The following is a 22736-nucleotide window of genomic DNA, read 5'->3' on the forward strand; positions in this document are numbered from 1 at the left end:
CTTTTCTTCACATCCTCTTCAACATTTATTGTTTGTAGATTTTTTGATGATGGCCATTCTGACTGGTGTGAGGTGATACCTCATTGTAGTTTTGATTGCATTTCTCTAATAATTAGTGATATTGAGCATCTTTTCACGTGCCTCTTGGCCATCTGTATGTCTTCTTTGGAGAGATGTCTATTCAGGTCTTCAGCCCATTTTTTTGACTGGGTTGTTTGTTCTTTTGATATTGAGCTGCATCAGCTGTTTGTTAATCCTTTGTCCATTGCTTCGTTTGCAAATATTTTTTCCCATTCTGAGGGTTGTCTTTTCATCTTGTTTATAGTTTCCTTTGCTATGCAAAAGCTTTTTAAGTTTAATTAGGTCCCATTTGTTTATTTTTGTTTTTATTTTCATTAGTCTAGGAGGTGGGTCTAAAAGGATCTTGCAGGGCTTCCCTGGTGGCGCAGTGGTTGAGAATCTGCCTGCTAATGCAGGGGACATGGGTTCGAGCCCTGGTCTGGGAGGATCCCACATGCCACGGAGCAACTGGGCCCGGGAGCCACAACTACTGAGCCTGCGCGTCTGGAGCCTGTGCTCCGCAACAAGAGAGGTCACTATAGCGAGAGGCCCGTGCACCGCGATGAAGAGGGCCCCCGCTTGCCGCAACTAGAGAAAGCCCTCGCACAGAAACGAAGACCCAACACAGCCAAAAATAAATAAATAAATTAATTAAAAAAAAAAAAAAACACTTTGTCGAAACCCATGGGGAGTTGGGGTGTTTAAAAAAAAAAAAAAAGGATCTTGCTATACTAATTTTTAAAACTTTATTGTTGCTTATCATTAACTGAGAGATGGGTATTCATTTCCCTACCTATGACTGTGGATTTTTTAAATCTGTACATAAAGTTTTGTTTATTATGTTCTCTTGATGAAATTACCCTTTTATTATAAATAATTATTTTTTCTATGTTAATACTCTGTATCCTAAGATTTACATTATTTGGTTTTGGTATTGCCACATTGGCTTTCTTGTGCTTAGAGTTAGCACGTTAGGCCATTTTCTACTCTTTAACTTTCAACCTGTCTTTATATTTATAGTGCATCTATTAGAAAAAGAATATAGCTGTTTCCCCCTAGAGGAGACTAGAGAGTGCCTTCATATAAACATGAGTCTTATCCAGTGCGTCTTTCAAATGCTATACATCCTCCAGTTTCCAGATGTTTTGGGTTTCTGTCCAGTGTCTTCAAACATGATTTCCCTCAGCAAAGTTTGTAATCTTTTTATGTAAAATGTTAAGTCTTACACAAGTTACTTTGACATTAGCAGATCAAAAACTTTTTAAATTTCTGTCTTTTAGTAGTGAAATACTCCACTTGGAATATTACTTATTACTGTTTCTAATGGCACTGTTAAATAACAAAATTGAACAGAGTAAAATTTAAAGATCTTATTGACTTTATTCAACCATTCACGAATTAGGCAGCATCCCATCTAGCAGAAAAAAAGAGCTCTGAGGAGCTGTACAAAAGGGAAGACTTTTATAGGGCAAAGGAGGTGGGACAGGGAAGTTATTAGCAAAGAGTGGATTGTTCAGGCAAAGTCGCCTTCCTTTGGGGGATGGCAGGAGTCTTTCAGGTGGATTACCTCACTAGTGCTGACCAGGTAATTCCAGACTGACTGGTTACATTACTGGGAGAGGCTGAAACTGCAACTAGATTAGGTATTGCATCTCTGTTTGGTGATGAGGGCTTAGCACAGATGAATTCTTTTGGGCCTGTTGTCTTTTAACATCACACATATGTAATACAGAGACTCCCTTAAAGATATTCCAGGTGTAGGTTGAGTACATATGTAAACTTTCTCCTTTAGTTTTATATTCCTTTCAAATAAAGTTAATTATTAAAATTTTATCAAGTTTTCTATAGAAACATAATACATTATTTATAAAATGCATCTCTTAGTTCTATAAAATTAGATTTGATATTCTCTCAAATAATTAGCAATATATTATATTTAATTTTCTCAGAAACCACTGCAGAAAAATTTATACTTCAAGATAATATTAACATAATTATTTTAACTCAAGCAGATAAATAAATTATGTTAGTGTGTAAATGTAAATTACAGGTCACTTTAGAAAACAATTTGGTAGTTTCTCAAAAAGATAAAAATAAAACTAATATATGACCCAGAAATTCCACTTATAGGTATGTATCCAAGAGAAATGAAAACATATGCCCATACAAAGAAACATATGTGAATATTCACAGCATCAATATTCATAATAGCCCAAATTAAACAATCTAAATATCTATCAACTGGTAAACAGATGTACACAATGTGGTATATTAATAAAATGGCATACTATTTAGCATTGAAAAGGAACAAGCTTCTGACATGGGCTACATCTTGGATGAATGTAAATCTATATTGTTAATTTAAAGAAGCCAGACACAAGAGACAATGTATTGCATGATTCCATTTATATTACACAGTCAGGAAAGGCAAATTTATAGAGACAGAAAGCAGATTAGTGGGTGCCTAGGGCTGGGATAAGATTGGATATTTACAGTAAATGGCCATATGAGATCTTATTGTAGGGATAAGATTGTTTTAAAATCGATTTATGTTAATAGTTGCCCCACTCAGGATAGCTACTAAAAATCATATGAAATGACTCAATGTAAATTGGCAGATTTTATGATGTGTGAACGACTTCTCAATAAAACGATTTAATGAAAAAATGAAATTAAAACATAATGAAATAAAATACACTAATCAAAATTAATTGGATAATCAATAAACCTACTGTATTACTGAAACTTGCAAACATTTCGAAAAGGCAGATTTTGCAGTATTTTCAAATAAGTTCACGTGGATTTACACATGCCTAATTTCCAATGGACAAAAACGATAATGCTTAAATATGGTATATGACCTTCTGGATGAGTAGGTGAGCTTACCTACACTGCATCATACTCCCCTGAAGGAATATTTAAAAATTGCTAAGCCTGTTGGGAAATTCAAATAGCCTCATTTAGTTTTTATCTTTTTTCTCTTTTCATGCCAAATCTCTAATGGAAGTGCTAAAGAGCAATGAAATGGCCATAGACAGGAAGCCAGAGAAAAAGAGAGACAATAAAGAGCCAAATAAGCAGCCTTTAAATATGTGAGCTGATTGATTGATTCAACCCATTTAGACAATTATCTTAATAGCTCTGTTTGTTAAAATTTCCTGGTGGTCTTGCCAGATACTCCAAAATAGCTGTGATTCAGAAACAATATGAATTGTGTTTAAGCACAGAAGATGAGGAGTCAGACAATTTTGATTTAAATAGAGGCTCTGTAAGTTCTGATCTCCCAGGTTCAGGTCCAATTCATACTGATTTATGGATTTAATGAGGTCACACACATAAAACACTCACCATAGTATCTGGACATTGTATTTACTCAAAATACAATCGTAGAATTAATTAATTAATATATAACAGCTGTCATTAATATTTTAGAAAGTCATTCAGGAAGAAATCATCAGAGTATACCACCTACATTGAAGGTAATAGAATGGTAGAAAGCAGTTAAGTTGATCTATTCAAGAAACTTCAGTTTGGCAGGGAAAAGGCTTAGTGATTGACTGCTTGGTCCATATAACTGAGCAATACAGCCCAAATAATTAAGTTATTTTACAAACCTCAGTTTTTCATGATTTTTTTCTGTTTAAAATAATAAGATATATTAAATAGTATAGAGTTACAGGATTAATGAACCCAGTTAAGAATTGAGCAATGATTGGGGAAAACACTTTTATCTCTTAGTTTTCAAGAAAAACATACAATTTTGACATGTCTCCTATTCACCTACCTCTCCTCTCTTTTTGCAGATAGAAAGTAGACACATCTTAATGACATTCTATGTCACCTCTATAATTATATCTGGTCCTAATTCTTATCTTTTACTATCCTCCAGCAATAGGGAATTAGAAGTTCTTTATATGTTCCCAAAAGACTATCTGGCTTCATGATTATCCTTAAATTTCAAATGATGTTTCTGCATCATCTTCAGAAAAGAAATAGTAGACGTACTTTAAGTGGGATGAACTACACCATTACATAGAAGAAGAAGTAAAAGTGTAAATCATTAGGACAATAAGAATATTATTTTGCTCTCAGCAACAAAAGCATACGCAAAGATGAACTACAGGATACAATGAACTAACCAGACAACCTACAAAGAATATATAGATATATATAGAATATATAGATAGATATCTATTCTATATATATCTAGAATATATATATCTATATATTCTAGATATATATAGAATAGATATATACAGATATGTAGTACATTTGGATAGATCTGAATGTACTACATCATGCTTTTCAGCAAGAGAATGCATGTAAAAAAATAAGTCACATTGATCTGTAGAGAAAGTAATCCTAGTATTACGTGATTTTAAAGTGAAAATATACTCATATACATTTTACTGAATATTTGCTAATTATTTTTCAATGATTGGAATAAACTTGTGGACAAAGCTTGGATATAACTGATATTTTAATTAATGTTACTAAGCTAAAATTAAAATATTGCCAGCTTGGTAATGTAAAATTATAGTTAAATTTGTCATAATTTGAGAGAGGTAACAAAGAAGGAAAAAAGGTGGTGATGGGGATGGGTGCTTAATGCACTTATTCTATGTAGTGGGAATCCATGAAGCATAGTTTAAAGTGGATGAAATAAGAAACTGATGCTTATATATTTATTTAAAACTTAACTAACAAAATTAGAGGAATGACAATATTGAAAGGACAGATGAGGATTATATCAATTAAAAAAAATCCTCACTTTTGATAGCAAGCCATTCATTGATTATATAAAATAGTAAATAACAAATTAAAAGTTCACTGTATAAATATATCATTTAGTTAAATAGAGGAAACAAACATATCTTAAAACACAATGTTAAGAATTATTACTTCTCGAAAATGAAACTGAAGATGGCAATACTGTTTTTCTGTAATAAACTCTTTGTACTATTTTATTTTTTACAATGTTTAGGCATTATTAAATACAAGGGAAAGGATTTTAACACCAGCAAAATTATAAAGATTTCTACAAACTTTGATGCACAATTGAGAATTTGCCTTAAGGAAAGTATCCAGCATAATAAAAAAGCTATATGCATGAAAATTTTTATTGCAGAGTATGCACAATGTTCAACATTGTGTGTGGAAACACTGAAGTATGGAAACAACCAATAATAAAGGGATAATATACGCAAGTATTAAACTATTAAAAAGACTGAAGGAATTTGAAATCCGTGGCTAAACTGAAGAAAAATATAATTGCATCTATTCTACTGCATTTATAATGTATTTAGAAATAATTAGTCTAAAAAAAAACAGCTGCTAAGATGAAAGCGGTTACTGTGGGCTTTTTGTTGTTGTTCTTCTTCTGTTTTGTATTGTTTTTTGGCTTTCTAAGCTTTCAAGGAGTAAGGGCCCCAAAAGGAAGAGACTATAGTGACAGAATCAGGTTGTGAAATATGAGGATGAGAATCCAAAGATCAAGAAGGGGAGGCATGCTTGGGACAGAGAATCAGAATTACACAGAGTGAATAGGTGGAAAGACTAGCTCAAGTGTTCCAGAATTTGGTCATAATGAAGGACAATCAAGCCACTGTGCTTCCTCAAGGTTTTGTCAATCACCAAGAAAAGAAACAGTGAACACCCTCAGCTCTGAGACAAGAAACAACCCTGTGTCAAAGCAGTGGGCCCACTAAGAGGCTATCCATGCTAGGCAGGGCCATAAATTCCTGAAAGTGACAGTAACTTCTATAATACTTCTACCTGCAAATTAGCGGCATTGCCTTAAGGTCTTTGAGGGCCAGGTGAAGTATCTGTTGAGCTAACCTGTATCAACTGCAAAGGAAGTTCACTGATTAACTGATCCTCTAGTTTAGTACTTCCTTTTGACCATGACTTGTGCTACACCTATTATTTTCTTACTTTTGCATTGATTATGTAGATGAATAACTTTGAAAAGCACAATAAGAATAATAAAGACAAAATACACAGTTGCATACATGCATCTAGCAGAGATAACAGATTTCAAATCATCACGTAAGAGGGACAACGGCTGGTGGTAGAATATGGTGAATAGAATTACCCACTTCCCTCCTCTAACTGAAAAAAAGGCAGGAACTTGATCTCTTTCTCACACAGATTAGAAGAATAAGACAGTTGCTTGCATATTCCCCGGTAAAGTCAACCTTCCCCCCGCCACTTCTCACTTCTGCCACTTTACAGAAGTAAATCTCTCATCCACCCAAAAAAAAAAAAAAAAAAAGAAAAAAAGAAAAGAAAGAACTCACTTAAACACTTTTCTTTTACCTACTATTCTCATAATTTTGCATATCTATGATGAGATAAGGACTGACCCAGCACACTTAGCTTTAGAGGTATTTCTGAGATTTACTTTCATTTTGTTAAACTTAGTTCTACCTGATCAAACTAAAACAGTTTGCTTGGTTTTGAAGAAAGGGAGAGAAATTATAGGATTTAGCTGAAAACAAGGTCGCATTTTTATTAAGCCAAAAGACGATAATTATAACTTTAGTGAACAACACATTAGCACAGAAATACAAATAACCTTGAGGATGAGTAGAAAGGCATAATATTTCCATCTCTTGTAACGTCTGTGTTTCTGAGATAGCACTAGGAAGGCTTTAAAATTCTCAAATGATTTGCTCCACCTCTGGGGACTGCCTCCTGGTTGGTGATAACGGTGGCTGGATTCAAGCAGGGTTGCGGTACTAAAGATTTTTATCAAATGAATTATCTTACAGTCAAAACCTAAAAGAGTAATTTTACTTGCTCTTTTTTAAAAAATTAAAATCCATAATCTATAGAGCAAATTTTCAAAGAAAGTAACTTATGGCTCATAATGAATATCACTATCAATTTAAAGCCTTGATTTCTCTTTCTCTAAATATTACTTTTATTAATTATCACCTGCAAACTACTCCAGGCATTTTTCACAGATCCTGGGTCTCCATCTGTTGTGGTTTACCATCTATCTGTTGGAGAGTTGATAGATGCAAAACACCCTACCACTACACTTTTACTAATTATTGAATTAGTAAAATTTCAATTCTATCAAACAATGAGGAATCATTCCTTATATAAATTTATCTTCCAAATACATATTCTGGTCTACTTTCCCCTTTCCCATGCCAAAATGCAATTTAAATGAGAGATCTCTCATGATTTTGTGTTTTTACAATGCTTGCTGTTACAACTCTTAACCTAAAACCAAACAGAAAAACAAATTCATATTATGTACAATATGAACAAAATAAAATGTGGACTTCAAGAGTTAAAAAAATTATTTACAAATAACCTACAACCCTGAAATTGATTATTTCAAGTCACTAGAGTTAGGGATTCATAGTCATAATTTATAACACCAAAAAGTAAAAGTACAGCCTAACAAAAGATCCCCTGAAGAGCATGAATCTAGAAGATTATGAGCATCTTTCTATTTAGAAACACACAGTAAACTGTTCACCTAAAATTGCATGAAACATGTTCCTGGGCCCATTCAGGCAGAATTTAAAAGAAGAAATCCTGTCAAATAATCTCTTTTCCCTAGGACAGGGTGACAGATATGAGTGATCAAGAAGTGCAGTACACACAATCTATCTCAACTTTAGAAAGGCTCCTGATTCTGTCCTGCAAACCATAACATTAAACACTCTGGGAAAATATGACCTTGACTACAAAATTATTGACGAAGCCGAACAACTGGTTGTTGGTTTTTAGTGGATTCTGTCGACTGAATTGGGGGGATAAAAGATGCCTTTAGTGATTGCTTCTTGACTCAGTGATATTTATTACCACCATCCATAACCTAGATTGATACTTTCTTTCAGAAAAAAAATGTCCTTGCTACTCAGGAATCTGGGGACAGGTATTATCCAATCTGCCATTCACCATTTCATCTTTGTTGTCCATACCTCATTCAAACTGCACATATACCATTCTCTTTCCTTTTACAGCCATTCTTAACTCCATTATTTACCCTTTTTTTAAATCATAAGTGAAGAACATAAGGAAATATTGTTATTCATTAATTTATTTGAAGTGCTACAATGTCATATTGTTCAGTTTGCAGGTAATGAATGAGATAATGCAATTGATTTCCAAAAATCTCTGTTCTGAAGACTTACGTGGGTTATATTTACAATTCAGCTTTCAAGACTCCTTTCCAGGAGTTACTGATTCATTGAGCTTGAATTGGAACCTGGGATTCCATACTTTCCACTAGTGTCCTACAACTAGGTATGTTTGGCAAAGACTTATTTAAATAATATAATCGAACATGCCCTTCAAGTTTTCAAATCAAGAAGCAAATAGAGATAGGATATAGGATTAGCATTTGATGCTTTACTGATTCCTTTCACTAAAGTAGTTAAAATTCTATTTAAAAATGATCTGCATCTGAGATATGATGAGTAAAACAGAACTTTCAAGGAATATTTACATAAGAGCGCTACATTATCATCAAAGTTACACATTAAAAAAACAAAACAAAACACACTCTTAATATAGCTTCAAAGGGTTGGCGTTAGTTAAATTCTGATATAAAGTGAGAGCCTCAGTCCTAGGTGTTATCTATCAGAGTTTTCTGGCAAATGATTTAAAGGCTGTTTCAAAGTTACTAACAAAGTGTACTCAATTCTGGGTAGAATATTCATGTTTAGTGTCTTTGTCTTTAGAGAATCCTAAAAAGCATGCAAAACCATTCATTCATGTAAGTTCTTCCACTTTTGATCTGAAAATGTAGTTCCTATCAAGTGTAAGAAATAGAGCAAAAATAGATCATAGGTTGTCCATATACACTAGATATGGAGAGTTAATAGAAAACAGCACCCTGGACTGACCACATGCTAAGAGATGGTATCCGAGTTCCCAAATAGCAAGAGTCTAAGGCTGAGTTTGAAGAAAGATTGTAACCTTGTGCTAATTTTCAAATTACACTCGGCTGGCTGCGGTCATTCTCTGCACTAGAGATCCGTTCTTCCTTCCTACTTTTCTTACTTCCTACACAGTCTTTTGTTAGCAAGAATTGAAACTGAGAAATCTAATTATATCCCAAACGTCCTCAAAAACTTCAATGGCTATATACAGCTGATATAATACAAATTAAACTCCTTTTCACTGAATGCTCATGGGCTGGCCTCTGCTCATGTTAAAATCCTTCTCAGCTCTTTCTTGACTCAAACTTTATGTTCTAGTAACTCTAAACTATACACTTGTAGTTCTCAAACATAGCAGACTCTCATACCCTTATGTCTACATAAATACTGTCTGGGATGCTTTTACCTTGTTGGTCTTCAAGCATATGTCTGGTTATCATTCAAGTCTCACCTCTATTTTAATTTCTAAATCTTCTATCATGAACAGCTCATACATAAATCACCAACTATATTAAATTTAATTTAGTATGTAATAGTATCAGTATTTCCTTGTATTTGTTCCCCAAATAGCTATAAATGCATCATGATTCTTCATTAAAACAATTTTATAATTGGTAATTAAGATCTTAGATTCATCATAGAATGCTACAGCTAAACATGTCCTTAGATTCATTTTAACATAGCCTCTTTCTGTTAAACACAGTGAGTATGAATACACTGCATGAGCATGAATACACTGCATGAGCATGAATACACTGCATGAGGTTGTTTGGGAGTGAATCTCAGAGCTGAACTCTCCCAGATGTTTAAATGTCTTGATTCAGTTTTCTTCTAAGATCACTGTTGTTTCCAAATGTTAGGAAAATAGAATGATTAAATCTTAATTTGAAGTCATCTGTGAGACGCCTCACCTTAACCTCCTGACATACAATACAAAAGTTAAAATATTCTGCTCTTATGTATGTTTTATCTGACTTTAATGAAAAGCTATTAAATGTTAAAAAAAGAAGCCCTGTTCTAAGGTAAGACTTGTTTGTATCTATTTAAAAAATTCCTGGTTGTCCCAAATTTCCAAAAAAAAAAAAAAGCCTCAAATTCAAATGGAACATGAAAGTCAGTGAGAAATGTAGGTACAATCTAATGTCACAATTGTGTGCACTGAATAATTATCAGCTTGGCCAACGGATTTGTAAAAATATTCAAAAGGCAATGTCTAAATTCATGTGGCTGAGAATATACTGATTATTTCATACCCTGCCAGGAATAAGGAGGAGAAGTCTCTGGAATTCAAAATGTCAAACAAGAACCATTCGCTCCAAGCTGGGTATTTCTTCATATATATTATTAATACATTTGAAATTCCTTTTCACATCATTTGCTAATAAAGTCTGTGATGGATCACATCTATTTGGAAGATCTCAGTAAACAACAGAATCTGACTCTGATCATCAAAGTTCTAAAGTATCTCAAGACATTATGTTTACTCTATATTGTCTTTAATTAAATCTGTTTCTGTAGATGTGGTGTTAGCATAATTTCTGCATCTCTGTTCACTTATCTTTGATAGATAAGATATATGTATATTTCTGGGGAGGTTTCTTGTGAAGAACTGTGACGGATATGATATTTTACTTTGTTTCATTTTTTAGTTATTACCTCATGGTGTAAAGAGGTTCTAAAGAAGCTTAATATCATAGAAAACATAGGGAAATATTCCCATAAATATCTCTATTTTATAGACGCTGGCAGAATACAAGAAACTCCCTGGTCAGAGATATAAGTTTTATTACTTGCAGCACAACAGCACCACAGGCTGCACAGTTGCACTGGTTTCCCTCAGCACCCCCTCCCATGTCCCATAGAGTGATACAGAGCAGCCCTGATGGATGCTGCACATGCAGAGGGTGTGCATCACAGGTAAGGAAACCATAAGTTTAGGGAATCCCAATTATATAAGGAAGCTTCTAGCAAACCTATCCATCTTTGTCCCAGACGGAGATACTATATTTATTATCTTGGACAGTAAACAAATCAGCACTCTGGCGTGGAGAGAGCCATTAATGTTATCATTAAAGTTGTCCCCTATACAAACCTCCTTGGAAAGATTACTCCAGAACGAATACTTTCTAAAACAGAGAGCACCAGGCCCAGATGGGTTCACTGGTAAATTGTACCACTTAAGGAAGGTATTCTACCAATTCTCTATAACCTCTTTCAGAGGATAGAAGTGGAGAGAACACTTCTTAACTCATTCTATGAGACCAGCATTACCCTAAAATCACACCAGACAAATACATTACAAGAAAAGAAAACTACAGATCAATATCTCTCATGAAAATATATGTAAAAATCCTTACCAAAATATTATCAAATGGAATCCAACAGTGTATAAAAAGAATTATATACCACAACCAAGTGGGGTTTATTGCAAACATGAAAAGGTGGTTCAACGTTTGAAAATCAATTAATGTAATCCATGACATCAATAAGCTAAAAAAATAAAACTCGCATGATCATATCAATAGGTACAGAAAAAGCATTTGGCAAAATCCAACATCTATTAATGATAGAAATTCTTAGTAAACAGGAATAGAGGAGAACTTCCTCAGCTTGATAATGAATATCTACGAGAAGTCTACAGCTAACGTACTTAATGCTGAGAAACTTGAAGTTTTCCTACTCAGATCAGGTACAAGGCAAGAAAGTTTACTCTCACCACTCCCTCTCAACATCCTACTTGAAGTTCTAGTTAAGATAAGTTAAGATAAGAAAAGGGAATAAATTTATACATGTAGGAAAGGAACACATAAAACTCTCTTTATTCACAGACGATATGATTATCTGTAGAAAATCCAAAAGTATCAACAAATAAACTCCTGGAAGTAATAAACAATTATAGCAAGGTTAAAGAATACAAGGTTAATATATAAAAGTCAGTCATTTTTCTATATACCAGTAATGAACACGTGGAATTTGAAATAAAAAACACAATCCCATTTACATATTAGCATCTGATAAATTACTTAGGTATACATCTAATAAAATGTGTAAAAGATCTATATGAGGAAAGCTACAAAATTCTGATAAATGAAATCAACTAAAGAAATGGAGAGATAGTCCATGTCATGGATAGGAATACACAATACTGTCAAGATGGCAGTTCTTCCCAACTTGATATATAGATTCAGTCACAATCAAAAGCCTAGAAAGTTATTTATAGATAGCAACAAACTGTTTCTGAAGTTTAAATAGAGAGGCAAAAGGCTGACAATAGCCAACATGATACTGAAGGTAAAGAACAAAGTTGAAAAACAAATATTACCCAATTTCAAGACTCACTATAAGGCTACAGTAATCAAGAAAGTAGGGTGTTGGCAAAAGAACAAATAAATAGATCAACTGAACAGAACGGAAGCCCCAAAACAGAACTACATAAATATAGTCAACCGATCTTTGACAAAGGAGCAAAGGCAATGCAATGGTACAAAGACAGTCTCTTCAAGAAATGGCATTAGAACAACTGGATACTGATATGCAAAAAAAAAAACCAAAAAAAAATCTAGGTACAGACTTATATCCTTCAGAAAAATTACCAAAATGTAACACAGACCTAAATGTAAAATGCAGAGCTATAAAATTCCTAAAAAATAACATAAGCAAAAACCTATGTGACCTTGGGTATGGTGATGACTTTTTAGGTACAACACAAAAAGCAAGATCCATGAAAAAAATTGATAAGCTGGACTTAATTAAAATTAAAAACTGCTTTATGAAAGTCAATGTTCAGAGAATGAGAAGACAAGCCACAAACTGGGAAAAAAATATTTGAAAAGACACATCAGATAAAGACTGTTATCCAAAATATTAACAAAAGAACTCTTAAAACTCCACAATAAGAAAACAACCCAATTAAAAACTAGGCCAAGGACTCTTACAGACACCTTACCAAAGAAGATATACAGATGGTAAGTAAGCATTAGAAAAGGTGTTCCACATCATAAATCATCAGAGACATGCATATGAAGATGAGATACTACTACACACCTAGTAGAATGGGCAAAATCCAGAACGCTGACAACACCAAATTCTGAAGAAAATGTGGAGCAACAGGAACTCTCAGTCATTTCTGGAGTGAGTGCAAAATGGTACAGCCACTTCAGAAGATAGTTTGGCAATTTCTTATAAAACTAGACATATTCTTTCTATATGATCCAACAATCATGCTCCTTGGTATCTACCTGTTGACTAGAAACAAAGAGACTACCAGATATTTCTCCAGCAAAGACAGTTTTATTTGGGGTCAGCAGGGAATTGCAATTCAGGGTCTGCAACCATGACAAGCCATATGCAAATCCTGCATAGCAAGGGAAGGATAATGCTTTTACAGAGATGAAAAGGAGGTTGGGTAGGCTCTAGTAAACAAAAATTCCATGGCTTTTCATTGGCTGAGTCCTTGCCAGGAAAGAAATGGAGTCTTTCTTCTTCCTGTTGGGCTCTGTTATCATCACAGGGTGTGAGAGCTCCCCACTTTGGTCTTCCTACTCTATTTCATTGAGATTTCTATTTATTATTATTATTTTTTTATATAACCAAAGGATTCAAACATTTATATCCACAGAAATCCTGCAAACTGATGTTCATGGCAGTTTTATTCATAACTGCCTCAGCATGGAAGCAACCAAGATATCTTTCAGTAGGTAAATGGATAAACTGTGGTACATCCAGACAATAGAATATTATTCAGCACCAAAAACAAATGAACTATCAAGTTATGAAAAGATATAGAGGGACCTTAAATGCATCTTACTAAGTGAAAGAAGCCAGTCTGAAAAGGCTCCATATTGTATGATTCCAGTGGGGGATACTGATAATGGGGGAGGCTGTTTGGGTAAAGGAAAATGGGAAATCTCTGTATCTTCCTCTCAATTCTGCTGTGAACCTAAAACTGTTCTAAAAATAAGTCAATAATAATAACAAAAATATTCCAGAACAAAAGTGGATTCAAGATGTGCAGAAACATGACAGATCTATGGGAAATGTTCTCCCAAGTTTTCTAGAATCTTAAGGTTCATTAGGGCCTCTTCAAACCATTAGGTAATAACTAAATAGAACTGTGCAAATAATGACTTCTCAAAACATCCAATTTTGGCTGTAATCTCATTGTACACAGTGGTAGCTGGATTCTTGTTTTCAGGTTCAGGTTCTCTAGGAGCAGAGGCTAAAAGAAGGATTATTGTGCAAATAATATAGTAATGAAATTGTCATTAAAACCTATAAAAGTGGGCTTCCCCGGTGGCGCAGTGGTTGAGAGTCTGCCTGCCAATGCAGGGGACATGGGTTCGAGCCCTGGTCTGGGAAGATCCCACATGCTGCGGAGCAGCTGGGCCCGTGAGCCACAATTACTGAGCTTGCGCGTCTGGAGCCTGTGCTCCGCAACAAGAGAGGCCACGACAGTGAGAGGCCCGCGCACCGCGATGAAGAGTGGCCCCCGCTTGCCACAACTAGAGAAAGCCCTCGCACAGAAACGAAGACCCAACACAGCCATAAAAAAACAAACAAACAAAAAAAAAAACCTATAAAAGTGTGAGGAAGCAAGATTAATAAGCATGAGGAAAAAAAAAGCCAGATAAAGATTTGATTTCAGCTGATCTCTAGCTTCAGCCTGAACCAACAGAGAGCATAAATGGCAGTACAAAGTTGTCAACCTTGAGGGAAGGTTGCTAGTTTTCTGTACTCCCGTATCTGTTAGTCTTTGGCTTTACCCATGCTTAGGGTGAGTGCAAAACTGTGAGCTACTTCTGGTTGTTTCAGAAAACTCAATTTTGCCAAGACCATTTTTCAGGATAAGGGAACAGAGTTCAACTATTGTCAGCCAACAGCCATAGTAGCTGAAACATGGGCACTCCAGCCCAATAAAGGTGATATTGGCAGGGTACCAACCACGTTTACTACATAGTATAATGGCTTTATATAACATAATTAGGCTTCAAATAAAGTAATCTTAAGTTGCCTTAGAAATTTATTATATAAGTAGCCTTAACAAACATACATGTGTCAAATTCACCCAGAAGCACACACATGTACTCATGTACACACAAACATGTATATATAGTTCCACTGTAACAGATATGGAATATGAAACATACATATTTAATTTTGACATAAATTTTTTAATATTTTATAATTTGTAAAGCATTTCTAATTAGAAAGGTGACTGATTCATCTTTATTATTTGCCTAGAGATTCTAGATAATGCCTGATTATTTTTTTTCCTCACACATTCCCTGAAATAAGTTCTGGCAATGAAAAAATTTCAGATACATTAGCATTGCACCCAAGGTTGTGATAATTATTATTCAAAAGAATCTTGTAATATATAAATATTTAAATTTCATACTAAGTATTTCAGTTTTGTGGCTTTTAGCACTCTCTTTAAATTGGTGCTTAATATAGCCTTCTTTGACTTTTCTTCCATTTTAAAAACAAAATAACCAACAATAGTAACCATAAAAGAATTCTGCTTTTTAAGCTTTCTTTAAAAGTTCAGCACCCTAGCAGGTGTTGGTGAGTCTTTATAAAGAAACAGAAATAGAAATTAAGGAATAATAACTGACTCCCTCTTTAAGGTACAATAATTCTGTTTCAGTAAAAGTTATTTCCTCTCTTAAGAACTTAGGCAATCTTTTGTCCAAATTAAATATCCATTTATATTTTCTTATACCAGGACACCTGTTGGCACATAAATTCAAAATGCCAATACACTGCTTTAATTATGTTTGTCATAGGGAACAGTCCTTTAGCGTTTTTCAGGGTGCTGAAGATTATAAGATGCAAAACATTCTATGATCAAAAAGTTAATGGATGTCCAGCAGACAAATTCCTTAAACAGTGGTGAAGGTCACTGAAGATGCCCTTCACTTATGCTGAAGTTGTCAGACTTCCTTTTCATTCAAAGATTTTGTCTTAGTGTGTGGAGATTTTAATTTGGGATGCGAGTTTGAATTACTAAATGAGGAAACTCTATTTGTTGTGACCTAAATGAGATATGTGTGAGAAATTCATTGCTGTTTAACATTTGGGGTAACAGAAGCTTACACATTTCCTCATGCTACTCTGGTTTGTCTTCATTACACCCAGTGACAAAGAGAGACGTCAAATAGTGTTACTTTTTCAAGACAAGTAATACTTTACAAGTGTGATTTTGTGCAATCCTCATAATAATCCCTTGAGAAAGGTTTTTTTTTAATCTCTGTTATTTAAAACAAGGGCATCCTTTAAGAGAAACATACATTACAAAATAGAAAAATTACTATTCTTGTCCTATGATTTGTATGAGAGCATGGGCACTATGGGCTGATATGAAGATGAATCTTTCAAGCTAGGTAAGTAAGGATAAGTCATCTCTTTCACCTCTTTGAAAGCAATTGAAAAACTGCAAGAGATCTAAAAACCATGCAGAAGTAGGATAAAGGTATAAAAAGAAACATAGATTCTGTTTCAAGTACTGTATACTGTAAAGTATGAAAAAACTATAGAAACGAGAAGGAAAAAATGTTACAATTGTCTTGATGAAATAAATTATTGATCTACTGGCATTTCAAAGTAGAAAGCCAATAGCTGTTTATCTACAGAATTACAAAAACACACACTCATTAATATTTAAGTAATGATCTAGGGATACTGAAAAACGTTTAGTTTTTCATCAATCTAATATAATACAGTGGTTAAATATGTTTAATATTGGGCCTTTATGACATTTCATTTTGATGAAAACTGATGATTCATAAAGTTGCAACATGTATAACAGAAGAGTATTTAACAGACAGTCAAAACATCTGGCTTCTATTTGTAAATTCCTCATGACCTTTCTGAATATCAGTTTCTTCACCTGTTAAATAAAGAGGCTGGATCAAATTATCTGTAAATTCTTTTTTGGATGAATATATTATGATTCTATGTATGGAAACACTCTGGAACCAAAATATATCTTTAAACAAATGTATTGAAATACTTATAAGGCCTGTATATTGAAATGTAAATTTTCATTAGTATTTTAAAATATATTTTATATTTAGAAAATCTAAGTAATTTTATTTTATTAAAATATATACACAGGGGCTTCCCTGGTGGTGCAGTGGTTAAGAATCTGCCTGACAATACAGGGGACACGGGTTCGAGCCCTGGTCCGGGAAGATCCCACATGCGGCAGAGCAACTAAGTCCGTGAGCCACAACTACTGAGCCTGCACTCTAGAGCCTGCAAGCCACAACTACTGAACCTGCGTGCCACAACTATTGAAGCCCGTGCACCTAGACCCTGTGCTCCACAACAAGAGAAGCCACCACAATGAGAAGCCTGCACACCTCAACGAAGAGTAGCCCCCGCTCGCCCCAACTAGAGAAAGCCCGTGCGCAGCAATGAAGACTCAACACAGCGAAAAATAAATAAATAAAATAAATAAATTAGAAAAAAATATATATATATACAGGCACTATAATATTCTTATAAAATACATTTCTCTAATATATAATTAAATATCGATCCCAGAATACATCTAATTTAGACAGCTGTTGTATAAAACATTACTCTATATCTAAAGGACTATTGAGATTTCACACATTCAAAATGAGAATAATTATTAAATAACAAATTCTTCTTTTTTTATAATATAGCCCATGATTATTGGATTATAAGGATTTTTAATAAGCACTGAAAATTAAGATCACATTATTTTTAACTATAATTACTGAGAAATTTAATGTCTTTTTAAAGGGATATGTGGCTATTTAAATAAAAAGTAAAACTTTTGTTCACAGTTTTATATTATCATAATATCTTACCTCCTATTCACAGCATATTGTAGCTGTTTGAAAGAGTGACTGAGTGAGTTGTATGCTTTCTTCTTCACAATATGCGTTTGTACCAAGAAACTGTAAAAAATGTGAAATTGTTATAAATACGAGGTAAGTAATTTTGAAGCCTGATCCTCAAACCAGAGTTTCACATTTCGCATTCTCTGGTATATCTATCTGGCTATCAATAGACAGACAGATAGATGATAGATAGATAGAGACACAGATAGATAGAGACATGCCTGGAATGTAATGGTAGTAACTTTGAAATCTGATCATCTTCCAGGGAGGAATACTTTATTTAAATATATGTATATAATGGGACATTATTTTAAAAGGAGTTATTTTCATTGAAAAGTACAGTAGTTTAGAAATATGATCAACAGATTCACTCTTCTTGGAATCACTCTGATTGGAAGGATACACAGAAAACAACTGACTACTTCTCATTTTTATTCCTGAGACCACCAATCTCTTGTCTCTGAGCTCAGGTCCTACTCTAACATTAGTTACTGCCACCAACTATCAACATAAACAGTGTTCAAGCTTCACAACAGAGCTGTCAAATTTCATACTGTTAATCTCTTTGATCATAAAAATCCTTACATTTATCAGTCAAATATATTCCAATGTGTTGACAATGAAAATAATACACAGGCACACCTTGGAGATATTGAAGGTTCAGTACTAAACCATTGCCATAAGGCAAATATTGCAATAAAGCAAGTCGCACAAATTTTGGGGTTCCCAGTGCATATAGAAATTATGTTTACACTATACTGTAGTCTATTAAGTGTGCAATAGCATTATGTTTAAAAAACAATGTACATTCTTTAATTAAAAAATACTTTATTGCTAAAACATGGTAATCATGATCTGAACCTTCAGCAAGGCATAATCTCTTTGCTGGTGGAGGGTCTTGCCTTGATGTTGGTGGCTGCTGACTGATCAGGGTGGTGGCTGCTGAAGGTTGGGGTGGCTGTGGCAGTTTCTTAAAATAAGACAACAATTAAGTCTGCTACACTGATTGACTCTTCTGTTCAAGAACAATTTCTCTGCAGCATGCTGTACGGCTTGGTCACATTTTACCTACAGTAGAACTTCTTTAAAAATTGAAGTCAGTCCTCTTAGAACTTGCTGCAGCAATTCAGTAACAACTTCAGGTTTCACTTCTAATTCAAGTTCACCTGCTATTTCCACTACATCTGCACATCTGCAGTTACTTCCTATATTGAAGTCCTGAACTCCTCAAAGTCATCCCTGAGGGTTAGAAACAGCTTCTCCCAAACTTCTGTTAATGTTGATATTTTGACCTCTGCTCATGAGTTACAAATGTTCTTAATGGCATCTAAGATGGTGAATACTTTCCAGGAGGTTTTTGATTGACTTTGCCCAGATCCATCAGAGGAATCACTATTTCTGGCAGTTATACCCTTAGGAAATGTATTACTTCAATAATATGACTTGAAAATCAAAATTATCACTTGATCCATGGGCTGCAGAATGGATGTTGTGTTTGCAGGCACAAAAACCAACATTATCCTCATTGTTCATCTCCATCACAGCCCTTGAGTGACCGGTTGCCATTGTCAATGAGCAGTAATATTTTGAAAGGCATCTTTTTTTTGAGCAGTAGGTCAGATGATTAAAAGATTCAAGAAACCATGTTGTAAACAGATGTGCTGTCATCCATGCACCCTAATGTTGACTTTAAAAACCCTTCCCTAAAAGTCATTAAGGAGTTCAGGTCTTTTGAGCATTAGCTGCATGGTTTCCTTGCTTGGTGCCCTGCAAACGCCATAATTTCCTTCACCATAACCAGGTATCAGCAGACTGGCTTAGCAAACCTGAGTTCAACTGGTATCTTGCACAGTAAAGACAAAAACCTCAGTTACCTAGGGGCCCTTTCAGCTGAGCATGTGAACCAAAAAGCATATGATGAGATACATGATAGAGTGTTTTTACATTTTGTAGATTAAAATCTATTTTGAATGTTTCAAATACTTTCTTTTTCATAAAATATTGTTTGGAATTCGGAAAATTACTAGCTTTTCTTCAGACCAGTGTACACTGGGACAGTCATCTTTAAAAGTTAATTCACTTGAGTCACTTAGAAAAATAATTGGAATTGAAGATGTACACTTTTATATAGTCCATCACATTTCAAATTACAAGCTCTTATGCATCAGAAAACAATGATTGTGCATTAAACCATTATTACCCCCAAGATTTCCTTCTCTGTACTCTCCTACCAACATCCTCACCCTCATATGCTATCTCAGCCAAGAAAGAAGGGGCTACCTGGATAAAATGAATTTACAGCTTTTCATTATAGATATCTGATTGTATTATTGGAGTTGCTCTATGAATCTGAGAACACAACGTGACTTTAGTTGTAAGTCTATTGGAATAGAGAAGAAAGTTCATGCTCATAAATTGAGCAATTCTAGCAACAAGGATCAAATAGCAAGAGACAGTTTTTTTTAGAATATATCTATGACAGGTAATTATCAAAGGAAACTGGGAATCTAACAGCATATAAGAATATGGAGGAAGATACCAGTTAGAAGACTCTAAATTTTTAGAAGTACACTTAAGCCCTTTCCAGCAGTGGGGGAAGGTGGGGGCGATGAAGTGGGAGGGTGGGGTCACCCGAGGACCCTAGATGCCTTTCTAGAGCATGAGCTTGGGCATGAGCTCCAGCTGCAACTGCTTCTCTTTGGGGCGGGGGGTACCAGCAAGTACAAACAGTACCCTCGTCTAACTGTTCCAGGGATGAAGAGGACACAGCATGTCCCCACCCCCATCAGCAGCCTCCCTGCCACTCAGACGCTGCTTGACTCCTCCATCTCCATCTGCTTCCTCCTCTCCGAGTCCAGCATGTCCCTGTTCTCCACGTTCTCCCTGTCCGATGGGGAGAAGGAGCCAAAGCCACTGGTGTTTGCCTAGCAGCCTTCAGAAAGCTCTACTTCCAGCTTTGCTGAAGTTTGTTCAAGGACCTTGAGATCACCATGTGTATACACACATTCTGTCAAAGATGCTCCTTGAAGTCAGAGAAGGGTCCTGTGGGCAATGCCAAGCTGATGGTGGTAGAGAACACCAGTGCGGTGGCTGAGCAGATCCGGGAGCTCTTCATTCACTGAAAGCATGGCTGCACCATGGCGGGGATCAGGAAGCCATCTTCTTGGATGTGGACCTCCATGGTGCCTTTCACCATCAAGCTTAGTGCTTAGAAGGACCACAAGGGGAGCTGTGACTACAGCCCCAATGTGCCCCCAACAACCCCAGCTGCCTGCTCTTCCTCAAGATGAACCTGGAGGCTCATCTCAAAGAGTGTGAACACATCAAGTATCCTCATTCCAAGTACTGGCACACGTTCAATGGGAACCAGGACATGTATGAGACACACCTTGGGACATGCCACTTCAAGAGCTTAAAAGGGTTCCTGCAGGCAAGGGAGAAATGCTTCCATGAGATACACGTAGTGCTGGCCTGGAAGGTCCAGGAAAATCACTCTCTTTCTTCCATGCTGGGCAAAGTCTCGGAGAATACTGACAAGCTGATGAAGAGCCTTGAGCTCAAGTTTGATGTCATGGACAAAAAATAGAGCAAGCTCAGCTACGACCTCATGGAGTCCCAGAGGGAGGTATCTAATGTTGAATGACAAGCTGTCCCACACCAGTGCATGGCTGAACATGGGCATCCTAGGATCCTAAGACCCTCAACAGATTTTCAAGTGCAAAGGAAACTTTCTGGTCCATCAGGGCCCCATCTGCTGTCTCTGTTCTATCCTATGGATGACCTGCTCTTAGGGGCTCCTCTGACCAGACCACCAATACATGGGACACATGTACCACCTTGCATTCAGGGGTGCAATCTCTACAGTGCTCAGAAGACTGCACCATCACCAGGTAGGGTGTCCAGAACCTGCAGAAGGTGAACATAATCCAGGCCCACAACAACCCAATGTACATGCTGGTCTGTTTGCATAACATGCTCTTGGGTGGTTTCCTGAAGGCCATAAAGACCTGGGATATTATGGGTACCAAACTGCAGTTGAAGAAGGATCTCACAGGCCTCAACAAGTGGGTGCGGGCAGTGGTGGCTGTTCAAGCAGCTTCTACCAGACAAGCAAGATCTGGGACATTTGGAAGTTTCACTGCATTCATGTCCTGCAGACATCTGGTGGCAGTATCTACTCTATTAATGTGATGAATCACTTCATCGTGTGTGGCACCTATGAGAATCTCATGCATGTGTGGGATGTTGAGTCCAAGAAGCATGTATGGACCTTGACTGGCAGGCCACATGGGCACCGTGTATGCCCTGGTGGTCATCTTGATGTCAGACCAGACCAGAGTCTTCAGCACATGCTATCACCAGTCCCTCAGGGTTTGGAATAGGGACAACATCATCTACACGCAGATCCTGCTGTATCACCAGGGCAGGGTGACTGTACTGGTTGTGTCCCGGGACCAACTTTTAGGGGCTGTGGGTAGTACTGTGAAGGTCTGGATTTGCTAACAGAGAATCCAGGTTGGGTCTTGGCTTTCTCTCCTGGCTGGCCACTCAGGTGGTCTCAGGGTCTCTGCCTGCCCTGTGAGCACAGGCAGACAACTCAGTCAGTCAGGAAATGCTTGGCGCCATCCTGGCTGCTGCCAGAACAATGCCAGTTCTCTCTCTCTGGGTGCCCAGTCCACTCTCTGTCTCTACACCAGATGGACTGCAGGCCATTTTACTCCTGTTTTCTACTGTTTTTAGACTGTATGTAGATTTGATTAGTTCCTGATTAAAATAAAAGCTGCACAGAATGTGAAAAAAAAAGTAAACTAATCTGGACAAAAGATATGGAGTTGGCTTTAGTTAGATAAAGAGTCTATCAAGGCTGATCAAATTACAAGTTACTGTTTATAAAAAT

The 22736-nt window shown here is 35.9% G+C and overlaps 1 pseudogene; it reads left to right on the forward strand.

Annotated features, from left to right (window-relative positions):
- Positions 1 to 20593: 20593 nt before the first annotated feature.
- On the forward strand, positions 20594 to 22342 carry LOC137751874 (E3 ubiquitin-protein ligase TRAF7 pseudogene; annotated as a pseudogene).
- Positions 22343 to 22736: the final 394 nt, after the last annotated feature.

This window comes from Eschrichtius robustus, chromosome 18, assembly GCF_028021215.1.
Source record: "Eschrichtius robustus isolate mEscRob2 chromosome 18, mEscRob2.pri, whole genome shotgun sequence".
Lineage (NCBI taxonomy): Eukaryota > Metazoa > Chordata > Mammalia > Artiodactyla > Eschrichtiidae > Eschrichtius > Eschrichtius robustus.